This window comes from Castor canadensis, chromosome 5 (assembly GCF_047511655.1).
Source record: "Castor canadensis chromosome 5, mCasCan1.hap1v2, whole genome shotgun sequence".
In the NCBI taxonomy this organism is placed as follows: Eukaryota; Metazoa; Chordata; class Mammalia; order Rodentia; family Castoridae; genus Castor; species Castor canadensis.
Window position 1 is genome coordinate 107,774,958 of NC_133390.1, and position 17,949 is coordinate 107,792,906.

General features: G+C 39.6%; 1 protein-coding gene across 3 annotated transcripts in view; it reads right to left on the bottom strand.

Annotated features, from left to right (window-relative positions):
• Ppm1l (protein phosphatase, Mg2+/Mn2+ dependent 1L) overlaps positions 1–17,949 on the bottom strand; it is a 270,446-nt gene that overhangs the window by 9,348 nt on the left and 243,149 nt on the right. The gene's annotated exons all lie outside the window — the stretch shown is intronic.

Sequence of the window (17,949 nt, forward strand, 5' to 3'; positions counted from 1 at the left end):
GGTGTGCTGGGCTCCTCAGGCAGGGGTGCTGGAAGGGCCAAGAAATGTCAGATGCCGAGAGCTATATCCTGTGGCACTGCGATGCAGCTGCTAGTGCCATGATGGGCCGAGCCTCCTTATTACAAAATCTAACAGCAAAGACTGGGAGCCAGAAACAGGGCAGCTCCAGCTGTGATGAGGGCAGATTATGAAGGGGAAGGAGAAAAACATGGTGATGGCAGAAATGAAACGAGAATGGATAAAAGCATTAGGATCATAAATTAGTCTTCGTTAATATTCCATATGCTACAAAATGCAAACTGAGCCAGTGCAGGTGCTCATGCCTGTAATCCTAGCTACTTGAGAGGCTGAGTTAGGGAGGACAGTGGTTCCAGGTCAGCCTGGGCAAAAAAGTTCGCAAAACACATTTCAAAGGAAAATTCTGGACTTAGTGCCACATACCTGCCATCCCAGCTATAGCAGAAAGTCTTACATAGGAGGATCGTGGTCCAGGCTGGCATGAGCAAAAAAAGGAGACCCCCATCTCTAAAACAACCAGAGCACATAGGATTGGAGGTGTGGCTCAAGCAGTAGAGTGCCTACCTTGCAAGTACAAAGCCCTGAGTTCAGGTGCAAGTACCTCCAAAAACAACAAAAAGAATGTAAACTGCATTTAAGCAGCCTTTTAGTCTTCACAGAACAATAAAAAGACTGAATTCTTAAATAGACATAAAGAATAAACAGGTTGATATCCAGAGCAGGGAGAATAGTTAGAACATTAACATACTCTGTCATTATAACTCTGTTTGAAATTCTACCCTTCAGCTGACTTAACTCAAAACTGCCCTAACCGGAGATAGAAGCCCATGAAATGTTGGGTAACTCAGGGTTTCTAATATGAAATGTCCTCTGAAAACACACACACACACACACACACACACACACACACACACACCACACATACACACACATAAACACACACACACACACACACACACACACGAAAGAGATAGAGAGAGAGAGAGAGAGGATGAGAAGAAGAAGGAAGAGGGGAAGGAGAGAGAGAGGCGCTCATGTCTGGGCTATCCTTTTAAAAAATGACTGTGAGAATAAGAATGTAAACACAAGCACAATTCACATACTAGAAATGATTACTCTTAGCTTTTGATATTGGTTGCATTTGGCCTGCAAGCATCCTCACTTTGTTCTGAAGCATCTGCTAGGGTAAACTTTTCTGGCACAATCAGAGCATACCTTCTCCTATGAAGCACGGTCTTAGAGTTTGCAAGATGAAACAGAAACATCGCTTTACTAGATATTGCACAGCTGTGGGCATTACATCAATAGAACTCACACAGCCAGCTCTCTGCACAGGGCCCTCTTCCCTTCTCTATGCTCTCCGGGTGAGAATGTCTTTGACTTTGGCTTCTACACAACTTAAGTTTATGTCATTAGACTGGCTGGCACTCCTGAGGTCCATAGCAGCTGCCTAACTGCCTAAATACAGCCATTTTCTTCTACCTATATTATAGGGATCCAGGGAAAGGCTTTGGCCTCCATGTGCAGGAAGCAAAGGGGTCCACTTGGCTGAGGTCTGGGCCTTTCCCCACCCTCATTTCAACCACAGCAGCTCTACATCCTCTGTTAGCTGCATTGAGCTGTCATGTCAGACTTTTTTTTAAAGTGGGGGAAGAGGAGTCGTTATTGCAACTAGAAAAAAAATTGCAGTTTAATCCTATCTGTGATTAAGAATCACTGGAGGGCTTTAAGTGGGATAGTAACAAGATGAGATTCATTTTGAAAGTTCATTCCAGTGACAGAAGATGGATGAAGTGGAAGCAGTGAGAACAGAGTTAGTGAGGATTTGAATTTGTGGAGTAAACATAGAGGAATGAATTTTTAAACCAAGATAGGCAGAACATAGAGAATGAGGGGAACAAGGGAGAATGGGAAAGGTCTGGAATAATGCCCTTGTATCTGGTGGGGGTAACTGGACAATCCATGGACAAGGACTCAAGATGATGTCTACCAGGAGCTTCTGGGAAAAGCTTTCTCTTTTACTAAAAGAGACACAGCAGAAAATGATCCATTTCTTTGGCTTAATATTGGCCTGTGAGTTTGCCAGAACTGTGGCAGCCATCTTGCAACTCTTCTTGGGGTCAAGGTAAGGAACGGGGGATGGTTCAGCAGACAGGTAAAGAGCCTGAGTTGCCAGGCACCAGTGGCTGACGCCTGTAATCCTAGCGATTCTGTACCCAGATGGCAGAAACAGAGTGTTATGGATAACTGAAATGTCTTTACTTTCCTCTCTACAGAAAAACCTGCCCATATCTTGGGTGGGCCTATGTGGGTCTGAAGAAATAATCTATGCAGAGCAGTGCAGAGACCCTGGGTGGGAAGGAGGACCAAGAATGGTCAGAAACAAAGTAGGTCACTTTGCTATAAGCAATTTATCCTTTGGGCTTTGCAGTGTTAGCCCAGAATTATAAGACATTGTTTACAATCCAATTTTACTTGACAAAACAAACTGCTCTGTTGCTGAGAAACTCCCGAAAAACATTTCACCCAAGAGAAATGCACAAAATCACCTTTCTTTTTCGTATTTTTTTAAACACTCCCAATATTCTGTCTACACGTTTTGAGATATATGATTTATTTCATATTACTCTTCATAGAGCCTTAACACTGAAACTTGCAATGTTTCCATATCAACAATTTAATCTAGATGAGAATTTAATTGCAAATCTGGAAGAGGTCTTGGAAAATTAGCTGCATCTCATAGATTTTTAAAAAAACCTGAAAAAGTGAGTCGGTATAGACAAGAGTTCAATGTCTTTATTGAGTTCAATGTCCTTATTGAGTGAGATATGGCAACCATCTGCCCTTCAGACCTCAGAAAATGGCACCAATATCCACTCTGCTGCTCAAGTCAGACACCTACAGGTCATCCTTGGTTTTTATCTTTTCTCATTCTTGACTTTCAATATGTTACTAAGTGCTGTCACTCTTACCTCTAAAATATATCTTAAATTCTTCTAAACTAGATATGGTGGTTTATGACTATAATCCCAGCTACTCAGGAGGCAGAAACCAGGAGCGTCATGGGTCAAGGCCAGCCCGAGCAAAAAGTTAGTGAGACTGCATCTCAACAAATAAACGTGGAGCTCTTTGTGAGCTCCTGCAATTCTAGCTATGCAGGAGGCATAGGCGGAGGGATTGTGGTCACAGGCCAGTCCAGGCAAAGAGCAAGATCCTCTCGGAAAGAGAACCTAAAAGCAAAAAGGGCTGGAGTTGTGGCTCAAGTGGACAAGGCCCTGAGTTCCAACCTTGGCACCACCCAAAACCAAACCAAACAAACAAAAACAAAAGAACCTCTTCCAGTTCTCTTGTTCTCAATGCATTAGCTCTATTCCAGGCCACAGTCATTTCAGGCAGTGACCGATGTCAGTACCCAGGTAATAAGCAAAGGTGACAGGTTCTGCATGATCTAGCCTCACCCACACTGTCCAATATCACTCTCTCCCTTGCTGGCCTCCCTTCTGTTGCTTAAACAGGCCAAGTCTTTTTGTCCTTTTTGGGCCTTTGTACTCATTGTTCCCTCTGTTCTTCTTCTGTCCTTGACATTGGCTGACTAACACATCTGCTGTTGTCTTAGCTTAAGTAGGATTTCATCAGAAAGCCCTTCTCTGACAAAGACCTCATTTCTTTATTTCCCTCATTGCCCTCACAACACACAGTTATGTAGCTATCCTGCTTATCTATTTAAACTATTTAATGTCAGCCTTCCCCTACAGAATATAAATTTCACAAGGGTAGGGAAATTGCTTGCTTCTCTTCCCTACTTATTGCTGATGTCTAGAATATCACAGGCACTCAATATTTGCTGAGTAAATGAATTTATAGAGGGATGAATAAACAATTACTCACAATGTCTTAACCTAACATTATCTGCTCTCCTGATGCCTTGCTCTGACAGGTTAGCCCAGCTCAATACTGCACCAAACACCACCTCGTAGACACTGCTATGCAGGGAGCTACCCAGCTATAGCAAAATACATTCCACACGTGGCCTGAAACATGTTCTTTCCGCACAAGTAAAACCCCTGCTCCCATGCACACTGCTGGTAAGCAGAGAGAACGTTCGGCCCAGGTGAGGCCCAAGTTCTTTCCTCCAATCTTGGGTCCTGGTCCGGTACAAAGGAAACGTGGGTCCAGCTTCTATCCTTGCCACACCTCCCAAAGGTGGGGCACCATGTGAAGAGGAAAAGGTGCATTACAGTGATTATTACGAGCACATTCTGGTTCTGCTTCTGACCTCGACTTGTACTGCAGTAAAATGGGCACATTTTGTGTTATCCTAATAATTCCTGTTTTCCTTATGGAAAACAAATGCAAATTATTCATCAATTTAGTCCTCTGAACTGATACCCCCTCCTCTGATTCCACTTCTGGGATACTTGAAGATTCTCAAGAAAAGCTATTCTAGGCTCAGCTAACTGGGTGAGATAACAGTCCCCACTTAGTTTTCTTGATGAGTTAAGCTTAAAAAATGTAAATCCTAATGATTAAGTAACTTGGGGTATCCCAAGCATCTTTTCTTTAATATCCTAGTTATGAAGGGCAATGGTTCCTCAGCAAGGAAAATAGTGGCCACATGGGAACAGTTTTTTCAAAGGAAGTTATTTTTATATAAACTCTTCTGATTTTTAAATGTTGGCACCTTTATTTTACAAAATAGTGCAAGCCAAACAAAAGATATCTGTGTGGGTCAAATATGGGCTGGGCCTTGGTGACCCTGTGATTTGAGCTTTCTAAAAATGATTCTCCATTTGTCACAACAGTAGTGATGACAATGAAATCTCACACTTCTGGTCTGCCTTACAGGCTGGGAAATGTTTTCTTACCTAGTCAATTCTCAAAACTCATCAAACAGGGAGCTGTTACCACACCTATATTATAAATGCAAGGTTTGGAGAAGAGATTTGTTTAAATCACTTGGCTTGTTAGGTGAAGAAGAAATGAGAGGGGGTGATGAAGGTGACACGGGATCCACAGCTGAGGGTTACATTTGCATCCCATCACCTGGCTGCCCAGCTGTCAAGTGACTACATATCATGGGTGATTCTGTTTACATGTCTTGTTCCTGATGCTTTGACCCAATGGAGTGAAAGCCCTTTTTAGGGACAGAACGATGTCTTATTCATTGCTGAACTCTTACAATAGTGCATAGGCTCATAATGTCGGGCGGAGGGGTGGGAGGATTAGGCGAGGGTGAAAGACCAGGGCTGCTTTTCAATTCACACCCTTGTACTATGTGAACGTACACATTGTAGTTGCATAACACATATGCTTCTGTTTAAAAATGCTAAGAATCATCTACATATGCTTCTGTTTAAAAATGCTAAGATTTGGGATCTCTTTGCCTCCTAATACTTCTCTGTATTCAGATGAATTTTATGTGCCATTTAAAACTATAACTTAGTCACAGTGTTTCCAGAGCAAACTTATTTCATAAAGCAAAGTATACAAGACATAAAACAGAAAAAAGAGAACTAACAATTTTGGCTACAGAGAATAAGATGATATAGATAAAGAGCAACAGCAGTGACAGTGATGACGGTAGCAGTTCAAAAGTTCAAGTTCAGATTCAGATTCAACCATGAGTGACTATCCCTCAGCATCCCCAGCACAGACAGGGGAGCTTCAGCTGCCTTTGGCTCCTCCTGCCTGTCTCGCAAGGCTCTTTGCAAGGGCACCTGATTCTTCTATCAAAGGGAGTACTTGACCTTGGGTGCCAGTCAGGGCACTTCAGTCTCGCGTCCTGACACATCCCTCCACCCTTTCTTTAAGCATACAGCTGTAATTTAAAAACCAAAGCCACGAGAATCCTTATTTTATAAAAGTTCACCTTACTGCAACATCTTCTTAAGTGAGTGATACCATATATTCGCTGTGTGGGGTCGGGGTGAGGAGGCCAGACAGAACACGGAAAGTTGGGTGGGTTAACACACCCTATAAGCCTGGCTTAGTAATGCAAAGGGACCGTTGCCCACACATGCCAGCTTGCTCACAGGTCAGTGACTCCCTGCTGTCATATTGTTTCATGTATGAGAGTAAGGAGAACTGACATTATTTCTTAAGGAAAGGAAGGAATTGGGGAGGGTGGGAAAGGGGTGGCAGGGGATAAGAAAGAAGATGAGATGGGAGAAGACAGACAGACATGTGTGCACGCGCACACACACATGTACACAGAGATTGCAGTGAACATGTTACAATAGCCAAAAGACCATTCATTATATACAGCATACAAGAACCAACACATTTATAGGATCAGGCTTATGTAGTGAAGCTCTGACAATGAATGAGAGTTCAATAACACAATTTCAGGGCTTGGATGTGTCAAGGCCTGATAATTGACAAAAATTACATTGGTGTGCAACACGTTGGAAAAAGAGCAGGTACAGCTAGTCATTAATGAACATATCACCAGGAATGATAAGATTGCTGTCAGTGGCAGTTTCCAGCTCCCGCTTCCCACAGCCCACACTGTGATCAGCTCTGTCTCAAAGCACAGATAAAGCACCAGGAGGTTCTCAGATAAGACTCCCTGCCCCCCACTCGCTGCATAATTTTCAAGTCAGCCAAAGTCTGACCTGCTGAGAGCTTTTCACCAATCTTTCCTCTAATAATTAATGCCACAGAACAGACAGACCTGTCAGGGATGATATCTGGTCTAGAAAACAAAACTGTAAGCGCTAATCTTTTCTTCTTTGTTCCTTTTCTCTCTTGCTGTTGTCTGAGTCCTTGCACCCCTGCTCCAAGCTCCCCTGGAGGCTGGCTTTTTTCAGAGTCATACTAATGTGTGCGGCTCTGACAAGGTGATCTCCAGACACATTAGTCTAACTCTATGTATGAGGTTATTAAATTAATACTAATTAATGATTCATACCACAGGTTGATAGTTCCATTGCAATGAACCTTGCAGTTATGAGTTTGAAAGTTATTTTCTGCTACGAGAGCCTGATGGAAGTAATTGCAAAAGTGTGTGGAAAGACATGTGTGGGCTGAACTGAGAGCTGCCATGTCTCAAACATTCACTGTATGTCAGGCTACTACCTTGGTATAGTTTCTTTAATCCTCCTAACAGCCTACCAGGCACTATTATTATCTACTTTCTACAGATGATAAAACTAAAGTTAAGAAATTAGTCCAAGGTCACAGAGCTAGTGAGAGGCAGAACCTACCCAGTCGGCAGAGTGTTGATTTCAACCTTGAGACAAGCCACTGCTAATCCATATTTAATATTTTGTGCTAAACAAAAAAACGTATCTCAGGGTGAGCATGGTGATGCATGCCTGCAATCCCAGCTACTCAGGAAGTAGAGACAGGAGGATCACAGTTCAAGGCCAGCCCGGGCAAAAGTTAGCAAGACCCTATCTCAAAACCTTGCTTGTCTAGCAAGTGCAAGGCCCTGAGTTCAAACCCTAGTACCACAAAAAAAGGCATTTCTTCCTTAAAATACTTTATCACCATCTCCACAAAATGTCCATAATACACATTCAAATCAACATTGACCGCAGTAAGAATGGTGCCTCCTGTATCTGTGTAGAAGTACACAAAAACATGGACAATACTGCCTGCACGCTGTGTCCTGCCCCACTAACCCCAGGAAGAAAACTACCACAGGATAGGGTTAATCAGTGAGGAATTTCATCAGAACCATGTATTAGAAGGTTCTGTTTCACAAGGAGAATGGAAACAGCCCTAATACCCAAGAGAAACAATGACAACCCACCTGAAGCCAAAGGATAGCACTAAGAGCACCGAAAGGTGTTTTTCCATCAAGACTGGAGACACCAGGAGGGCAAAGCATCTTTATGGACTTCCCCAAAGCAGTGATGGGACACACCCATATTTGCAAGAAGGCGCACACTAATGCCCTGGTTTGGGCATGAATAAAAGATCCGCCAAATGGGTTCTCCTTGTGTCTTCTTCTACAACCAAAGATGCCTCAGCTTTCCCTCACCCTGTGCTATAGATCAGAGCAGCAGGAATAACATTTTGGAAGAAACAGGATATTACAAATGAGAATTTTCTTTTCCTTTCTGTATTTTTACATAAGCAAAAATATTTTTGACACTGGCTTAATTTGAGGCAGTTACCTTGATGATAAAGTTCTATTATTTCAAACATTATTGTTATATAGTTTAATTCTAGGTTCAGGTATACTTGGGCTCTCCCCCACCAAACAGTCATCACTTAGATGACTAGCAGAAATGAGAACTAGTGTATGCATGCCAGAAAGATATTTTCCACAAACAAGGTGTGACACCCTAAGTAGGAAAAAAAAATTCTTTCATGGGGAGCTTTCTGATCTGATGGAGTGGTTAATTTTCACATTTCACCAGAGTCAGAGTATAAAAGTGCCATTTGATTCTCATGAATCTGAAATGTTCTTCATTTCACATTTCAACTGCTATAATAGTAATGTTTATTTCACACTTGGGTGCAGTTTGTGGGCGTCTTCTGGTCCTTCCTTTTCAGTTAAGTATGAACTTGGTAAAGAGAGGCTCTTCCTGTGAAACTGATCACATGGATTGGAGAGTCTTAGCAAACTACCACAGGTTCATTGCTGTAGGATCCTTCATATATCCTCTCTCGACTTGACTGTTTAGAGGTGCAAGCGAGCAGACAAGCTTCTGTGATACTCATTAACACACTTCTTATAACTACTGCTGGCACTTAGTTCAGATTACAGCATGCTACTGAAATTAATTTATAATTACATAATCATAACCCACACTCTTAAGTCCAGTAATAGTAAATAAAATTAATTTCATGGTTGCTTTGATTCTTCCTAATAAACCAGAGAAGTAAAGGCTGTATTTTTCCACATCTTCATGTTATTGGAAGATTCTTCATTGAAATTACCTCATTTTTCCTGAGGGTTCCCAGCTAAAGTCCTATTTCTGCTGATGGGGGGACTGAGAAAGCTGTTTGCTGACATCACCATGCCACATGCCCAGGAAGGGACAGGGGATGACCATGGAACACAGGGGAAAGTGGCAGAGGACAGCAAGGATGGAGAATTATGAAATACAGGATGGGTATCAACCAGGGAGAGCCAGTTCCTGAAGGCAGCAGGTAGCAAGTATGTTTCTGCTATGGACAGCTGAGTGGCTGTCATCTCACAGGAGATCCGGGAGAGGAGGAGGAGTTGCAGGATGCCAAACTCTCACACCAGAGGCTAAGTTACAATAGAAAATGATATTAACTAAACAGTTACCATGGGTCAGATACTCCATTTGCTGCTCACACATACCTGACCTCATTTAGTTTCACAAAAATTCTGCAAGGAATATACAATTATCATTACTCCTCTCTCTCATTCCACAGACAAGGAATAAGAAACCCACCAAGATCATACAACTTTTGAGCAGAAGAGTTGAATTTTCAACTCAGATCTGACCTTAAACCAGGCTTTTAAAGTTTTCTTCAAGGTACAGAACAGTGTTAAGAGTATGGAGATGAGATAGTCTGTTTTGGTAGGAAATGACTCTATTTAAAATTCTTTATTTATATTTTCTTCTTAATATAGAAATATGTTATGGTTTGGATATAAAATCACCCCAAAGGCTCTTGTGACAAAGGCTTGGTCCCCAGCTAGTGGTACTGTTAAGAAGTGAGTGGCATATGATCATCCAAAATTAAACCAAAAGGATATAAGCTACCTAAGTAGATCCATAACAAGTAATGAAACTGAAGCAGCATTAGAATCTCCCAAAATAGAAATCAGGAGATTATGGAATTCATCTTGGAGTGCATAAAACAAAGTTTTAGTGCCAGATACAAAATAGAAAAGTTTATGACCTGATGAATTCACTGTTGAATTCTACTATACCTTTAAAGAAGAACTAACACCAACACTCCTCAAATGTCTCCATGAAATAGAAAGGGAAGAAACACTGCCAAACTCACTCTATGAAACCAATATTACATTCATCCCAAAACTGGGACGAGGACACAACAAAAAAAGAAAATACAAGCCAATTTCTTTAATGAACTTAGATGTAAAGATCCTCAATAAAATATTGGCAAACCAAATTCAACCACATATCAAAAAGACCATATGCCATGATCAGGTTGGTTTTAGCTCAGGGATGCAGGAATTGTTCAATATACTCAAACACTAAATGTAATTCATCATATTAACAAAAGCAATTGATGCAGAAAAAGCCTTCAACAAAATTCAACATCCTTTCATGATAAAAGCTCTGATGAAATTAGGAATAGAAGGAATGTACCTCAACATAATAAAGGATATATACGACAACTCTGTAGCCACATCATACTAAATGGTCAAAAACCGAAACCATTTCCTCTAAAGTCAGGAAGGAGACAGGGTCCTTCCTCACTCTTACTCAACATAGTTTTGGAATTCCTAGCCAGAGAAATAACAGAGGAAGAAGAAATAAAAGGAATGCAAATAGGAAATAAAGAAGTCAAACTATCATGTCATTTGTAGATGACATGATCTTATACCTAAAAGACCTGAAAAACTCCACCAAATAATTCCTAGACATCATAAACACCTTTTGCAAAGTAGCAGGATATAAAATTGATTTACAGAAGTCAGTAGACTTTTTATATACCAACAATGAACAGACTGAGAAAGAATATAGGAAAACAATTCCATTTACAATAGCCTCCAAGAAAAGAAAATACCTAGGAATAAACCTAATAAAGGAAATATAAGACATCTACAATGAAAACTATAAACCACTGAAAAAAGAAACTGAGGAAGCCTACAGAAGATGAAAAGATCTCCCATGCTCATGGATTGGCATAATTGATATTGTGAAAATGGCTATATTATCAAAAGCAATCTACATATTCAATGCAATCCCCATCAAATTCAAATGACATCATCATAGATATTGAAAAACTAACCCTAAAGTTCATTTGGAAGCACAAAAGACCTTGAATAACCAAGAAAATACTGAGCAAAAAGAGCAACACTGGAGGTATCACAATACCCAACTTAAAACTATACCACAGAGCCATAGCAATAAAAACAGCATGGTTCTGGCACAAAACAGATATGAAGACCAGTGGAACTGGACAGAGGACCCAGATATGAATCCACACAGCTACATTCACCTGATTTTTAACAAAGGCACCAAAAATATATGATGAAGAAAAGACAGTCTCTTCAACAAATGTTGCTGGGAAAACTGGATATCTACACACAGAAAACTAAAACTATACCCATGTCTGTGACCCCGTACAGGTATCAACTCAAAGTGGACTAAGGAACTTAATACAAGACCTGAAACATTAAAGCTCGTGCAGGAAAGAGCAGAGAATACACTGAAATTAATAGGCATAGACAATGACTTCCTAAATAGAACTCAAATGGTTTAGCAACTAAGAGAATGAGATTAAAAAGCTTCTGCATGATACCACTCTCAGAACTGCCTCCAGACGCTTTTTTTTCTTTTTCTCCCCACCTTTGATGAGAGAACAACCGAATTACACCTGCAAGCCGAAAAACTTACTGAAACTGTATTGCATTTGAACTGGGGACACTTGGTGGGGCTTTTTTTTTTTTTTTCTTGTGTGTGTGTGTGTGTGTGTGTGTGTGTGTGTGTGTGTGCAGTTTTGTTCTACTTTATGCATCCCCTTTGATGAGACAACTACAGAACAACATCTGAGGCACCAACTCCAGGACTGGAGATTGAGACGGACATCCAAATTATTAAGACTGAAACTGCATTGCATATAAACTTGGAAGTTTTTTGGTTTTTTGTTTTTTTTTTTAATTTTCTATTTTCCATTTTATTTTAATTCATTTTTATATATAGATATTACTTTCATTTACTTATTTTTTATTTTTTTTATCTTTGATTTTCAATCCTCTCTCTGTCTCTCTATTGTCTGTTCAGCTTACTGTCAATTAGTACACTAACATTCCCTGCTTATACCTTTGAAACTCTCTTGTCTGATACCTTGTTCTGCTTTCTCCCTCTTGTCTGTATATTTGTTTTCCCCTTTTCTTTAACTTCTTGCTTTCCATCTCAGCTCACTCTTCCATTCTCAATATTACCATTGTTATTATTACAAGCTAGAAAATACTTAATTACACACAGTACAGGGACAGTAACAACACCAAGGACAATGACGGGAAGACAGAAAAAACAGGGAAACCAGTTTCCCCACAGCAAAAAATTAGTACAGAAACCAGAGGGGAATGAAGAGAACAGAAACTCAGATCCAGACTCCAACAAAATGAAGATAAACTATGCCAAAGGACCCAATGAAGCCCACAAGAATAATTTAAAAGAAGACATACTACAAGTACTCAATGAGAATTTTATAGAGATGATACTGGATAGGGTCAACCAAAATGTACAGGAGACACTCAAGAAATTCCAAGACAATAAAAATAGAGAATTTGAAAAAGCAAAAGAAGAAATAAAGGAAACCATAGAAGCACTGTATAAACACCAAAGTGAAAGAGAGAACACAATGAATAAATGGATAAATGAACTCAGGACAAAAATAGACAACAATAAAGAAGAAAACTGCCAGGATATGGAAAACCTCAGAAAAAAGAACGAAACAGAACTGCAAAACAAAACGGAAGGCCAATCCAGCAGAATAGAACAAACAGAAGACAGAATCTCAGAACTTGAAGATGAAATGGTAATTAAAGGAAAAACTGAAGAACTATTAATTAAACAACTCAAGACCTGTGAAAAGAAAATGCAAGAACTCACTGACTCCATCAAAAGACCAAACTTGAGAATCATGGGCATCAAAGAAGGAGAAGAGGTGCAAGCGAAGGGAATGCGTAATATATTCAACAAAATAATAATGGAAAATTTCCCAAATCTAGAGAAAGATATTCCCATACAGATGCAAGAGGCCTCCAGGACACCAAACAGACCAGATCAAAATAGAACTACTCCACGACATATCATCATTAAAACAACAAGTTCAGAAACTAAGGAAAGAATATTGAAGGCTGTAAGAGAGAAAAAACAAGTAACATACAAAGGTAAACCCATCAAAATCACAGCAGACTTCTCAACAGAAACATTAAAAGCAAGAAGAGCGTGGGGTGAGATCTTCCGGGCACTGAATGAAAATAACTTCAACCCCAGGATACTCTACCCAGCAAAGCTATCATTCAAAATAGATGGAGCAATAAAAGTCTTCCATGATAAGCAGAAACTAAAACAATATGTGACCACAAAGCCACCATTACAAAAGATTCTGCAAGGGATCCTGCACACAGAAAGTGACACCCAACTTAACCATGAAAAGGCAGGCAGCACCAAACCACAGGATAAGAAAAAGCAAGACAGTACAGAGTAACATCAAGTTAGGTACACACAATCAAACCTTCAAACAACTAAGACAACTAAATGGCAGGAATCACCACATACCTACCAGTACTAACGCTTAATGTTAATGGACTTAATTCACCCATCAAAAGACACCGTTTGACAAAATGGATTAAAAAAGAAGATCCAACAATTTGTTGCTTACAGGAGACTCATCTCACCGACAGAAATAAGCATATGCTTAGGATGAAAGGCTGGAAGAAGATTTACCAAGCCAATGGCCCCCGAAAACAAGCAGGAGTAGCAATACTTATCTCTGACAAAGTAGACTTCAAACCTACATTGATCAAACGAGATAAAGAAGGACATTCCATACTAATAAAAGGGGAAATAGACCAAAAGGAAATAATAATCATCAATCTGTACGCACCCAATGTCAACGCACCCAATTTCATCAAACATACCCTGAAAGACCTAAAAGCATATATAAATGCCAACACAGTGGTTGTGGGAGACTTTAACACTCCATTATCATCAATAGATACGTCATCCAAACAAAAACTCAATAAAGAAATCCAAGATCTAAAATATGCAATAGATCAAGTGGACCTAGTAGATGTCTACAGAACATTTCATCCAACTTCTACACAATATACATTCTTCTCAGCAGCCCATGGAACCTTCTCCAAAATAGATCATATCCTAGGGCACAAAGCAAGCCTCAGCAAATATAAGAAAATAGAAATAATACCGTGCATACTATCTGACCACAATGCAGTAAAAGTAGAACTCAACAACAAAAGTAAAGACAAAAAACATGCAAACAGCTGGAAACTAAATAACTCATTACGTAATGAAGAATGGATCATCGATGCAATAAAAGAGGAAATTAAAAAGTTCCTGGAAGTCAATGAAAATGAAAACACAACCTACCGGAACCTATGGGACACAGCTAAGGCAGTCTTGAGAGGAAAGTTTATAGCCATGAGTGCATGTATTAAAAAGATTGAAAGATCCCAAATCAATGACCTAATGATACATCTCAAACTCCTAGAAAAACAAGAACAAGCAAATCCCAAAACAAATAGGAGAGAAATAATAAAAATAAGAGCTGAAATCAACGAAATAGAAACCAAAAAAACCATACAAAGAATTAATGAAACAAAAAGTTGGTTCTTTGAAAAAATAAACAAGATCGATAGACCCCTGGCAAACCTGACTAAAATGAGGAGAGAAAAAACCCAAATTAGTAGAATCAGGAATGCAAAAGGGGAGATAACAACAAACACCATGGAAGTCCAGGAAATCATCAGAGACTACTTTGAGAACCTATATTCAAATAAATTTGAAAATCTAAAAGAAATGGACAGATTTCTAGATACATATGATCATCCAAAACTGAACCAAGAGGAAATTAATCACCTGAATAGACCTATAACACAAAATGAAATTGAAGCAGCAATCAAGAGTCTCCCCAAAAAGAAAAGTCCAGGACCTGATGGATTCTCTGCTGAATTCTATCAGACCTTTAAAGAAGAACTGATACCAACCCTCCTTAAACTGTTCCATGAAATAGAAAGGGAAGGAAAACTGCCAAACACATTTTATGAAGCCAGTATTACACTTATCCCAAAACCAGGCAAAGACACCTCCAAAAAGGAGAACTATAGGCCAATCTCCTTAATGAACATTGATGCAAAAATCCTCAACAAAATAATGGCAAACCGAATTCAGCAACACATCAAAAAGATTATTCACCACGACCAGGTAGGCTTCATCCCAGGGATGCAGGGGTGGTTCAACATATGAAAATCAATAAACGTAATAAACCACATTAACAGAAGCAAAGACAAAAACCACTTGCTCATCTCAATAGATACAGAAAAAGCCTTTGATAAGATCCAACATCATTTCATGATAAAAGCTCTAAGAAAACTAGGAATAGAAGGAAAGTTCCTCAACATTATAAAAGCTATATATGACAAACCTACAGCCAGCATTATACTTAACGGAGAAAAATTAAAACCATTCCCTCTAAAATCAGGAACCAGACAAGGATGCCCACTATCTCCACTCCTATTCAACATAGTACTGGAATTCCTAGCCAGAGCAATTAGGCAAGAAGAAGGAATAAAAGGAATACAAATAGGTAAAGAAACTGTCAAAATATCCCTATTTGCAGACGACATGATCCTATACCTTAAAGACCCAAAAAACTCTACTCAGAAGCTTCTAGACATCATCAATAGCTATAGCAAGGTAGCAGGATATAAAATCAACATAGAAAAATCATTAGCATTTCTATACACTAACAATGAGCAAACGGAAAAAGAATATATGAAAACAATTCCATTTACAATAGCCTCAAACAAAATCAAATACCTAGGTGTAAACCTAACAAAAGATGTGAAAGACCTCTACAAGGAAAACTATACACTTCTGAAGAAAGAGATTGAGGAAGACTATAGAAAGTGGAGAGATCTCCCATGCTCATGGATTGGTAGAATCAACATAGTAAAAATGTCGATACTCCCCAAAGTAATCTACATGCTTAATGCAATTCCCATCAAAATTCCAATGACATTCATTAAAGAGATTGAAAAATCTACTGTGAAATTTATATGGAAACACAAGAGGCCACGAATAGCCAAGGCAATACTCAGTCAAAAGAACAATGCAGGAGGTATCACAATACCTGACTTCAAACTATATTACAAAGCAATAACAATAAAAACAGCATGGTACTGGCACAAAAACAGACAGGAAGACCAGTGGAACAGAATAGAGGATCCAGATATGAAGCCACACAACTATGAGCAACTTATCTTTGACAAAGGAGCTAAAAATATACGATGGAGAAATAGCAGCCTCTTCAACAAAAACTGCTGGGAAAACTGGTTAGCAGTCTGCAAAAAACTGAAACTAGATCCATGTATATCACCCTATACCAAGATTAACTCAAAATGGATCAAGGATCTTAATATCAGACCCCAAACTCTTAAGTTGATACAAGAAAGAGTAGGAAATACTCTGGAGTTAGTAGGTATAGGTAAGAACTTTCTCAATGAAACCCCAGCAGCACAGCAACTAAGAGATAGCATAGATAAATGGGACCTCATAAAACCTAAAAGCTTCTGTTCATCAAAAGTAATGGTCTCTAAACTGAAGAGAACACCCACAGAGTGGGAGAAAATATTTGCCAATTATACATCAGAAAAAGGACTGATAACCAGAATATACAGGGAACTTAAAAAACTAAATTCTCCCAAAACTAATGAACCAATAAAGAAATGGGCACGTGAACTAAACAGAACTTTCTCAAAAGAAGAAATTCAAATGGCCAGAAAACACATGAAAAAATGCTCACCATCTCTAGCAATAAAGGAAATGCAAATTAAAACCACACTAAGATTCCACCTCACCCCTGTTAGAATAGCCATCATCAGCAACACCACCAACAACAGGTGTTGGCGAGGATGCAGGGAAAAAGGAACCCTCTTACACTGTTGGTGGGAATGTAAACTAGTACAACCACTCTGGAAAAAAATTTGGAGGCTACTTAAAAAGCTGGACATCGATCTACCATTTGATCCAGCAATACCACTCTTGGGGATATACCCAAAAGACTGTTACTCCAGAGGCACCTGCACATCCATGTTTATTGCGGCACTATTCACAATAGCCAAGTTATGGAAACAGCCAAGATGCCCCAGCACTGACGAATGGATTAAGAAAATGTGGTATCTATACACAATGGAATTTTATGCAGCCATGAAGAAGAACGAAATGTTATCATTCGCTGGTAAATGGATGGAATTGGAGAACATCATTCTGAGTGAGGTTAGCCTGGCTCAAAAAACCAAAAATCGTATGTTCTCCCTCATATGTGGACATTAGATCAAGGGCAAACACAACAAGGGGATTGGACTATGAGCACATGATAAAAGCGAAAGCACACAAGGGAGGGGTGAGGATAGGTAAGACACCTAAAAAACTAGCTAGCATTTGTTGCCCTTAACGCAGAGAAACTAAAGCAGATACCTTAAAGCAACTGAGGCCAATAGGAAAAGGGGAACAGGTACTAGAGAAAAGGTTAGATCAAAAAGAATTAACCTAGAAGGTAACACCCACGCACAGGAAATCAATGTGAGTCAATGCCCTGTATAGCTATCCTTATCTCAACCAGCAAAACCCCTTGTTCCTTCCTATTATTGCTTATACTCTCTCTACAACAAAATTAGAGATAAGGGCAAAATAGTTTCTGCTGGGTATTGAGGGGGGGAGCGGGAGGGGGTGGAGTGGGTGGTAAGGGAGGGGGTGGGGGCAGGGGGGAGAAATGAACCAAGCCTTGTATGCACATATGAATAATAAAAGAAAAATGAAAAAAAAAAGCTTCTGCATAACAAAAGAAATGGTCTGACTCAATTAATTGATTAATCCATTGATAGGGAAGACTAAATAACTCTTGACTCCAACTGCTTCCCATGTGAACTGCAGGGGGCGTCTTTTGAACTGAGAAATAGCAACATGTCAAGGTACGCAGCCTCCATTTATTTTAACCCTACTCCCAGCATCCCTGGAAAGTCCTGAGAATTGAAGCTTCTTACATCCCCATTGCCTT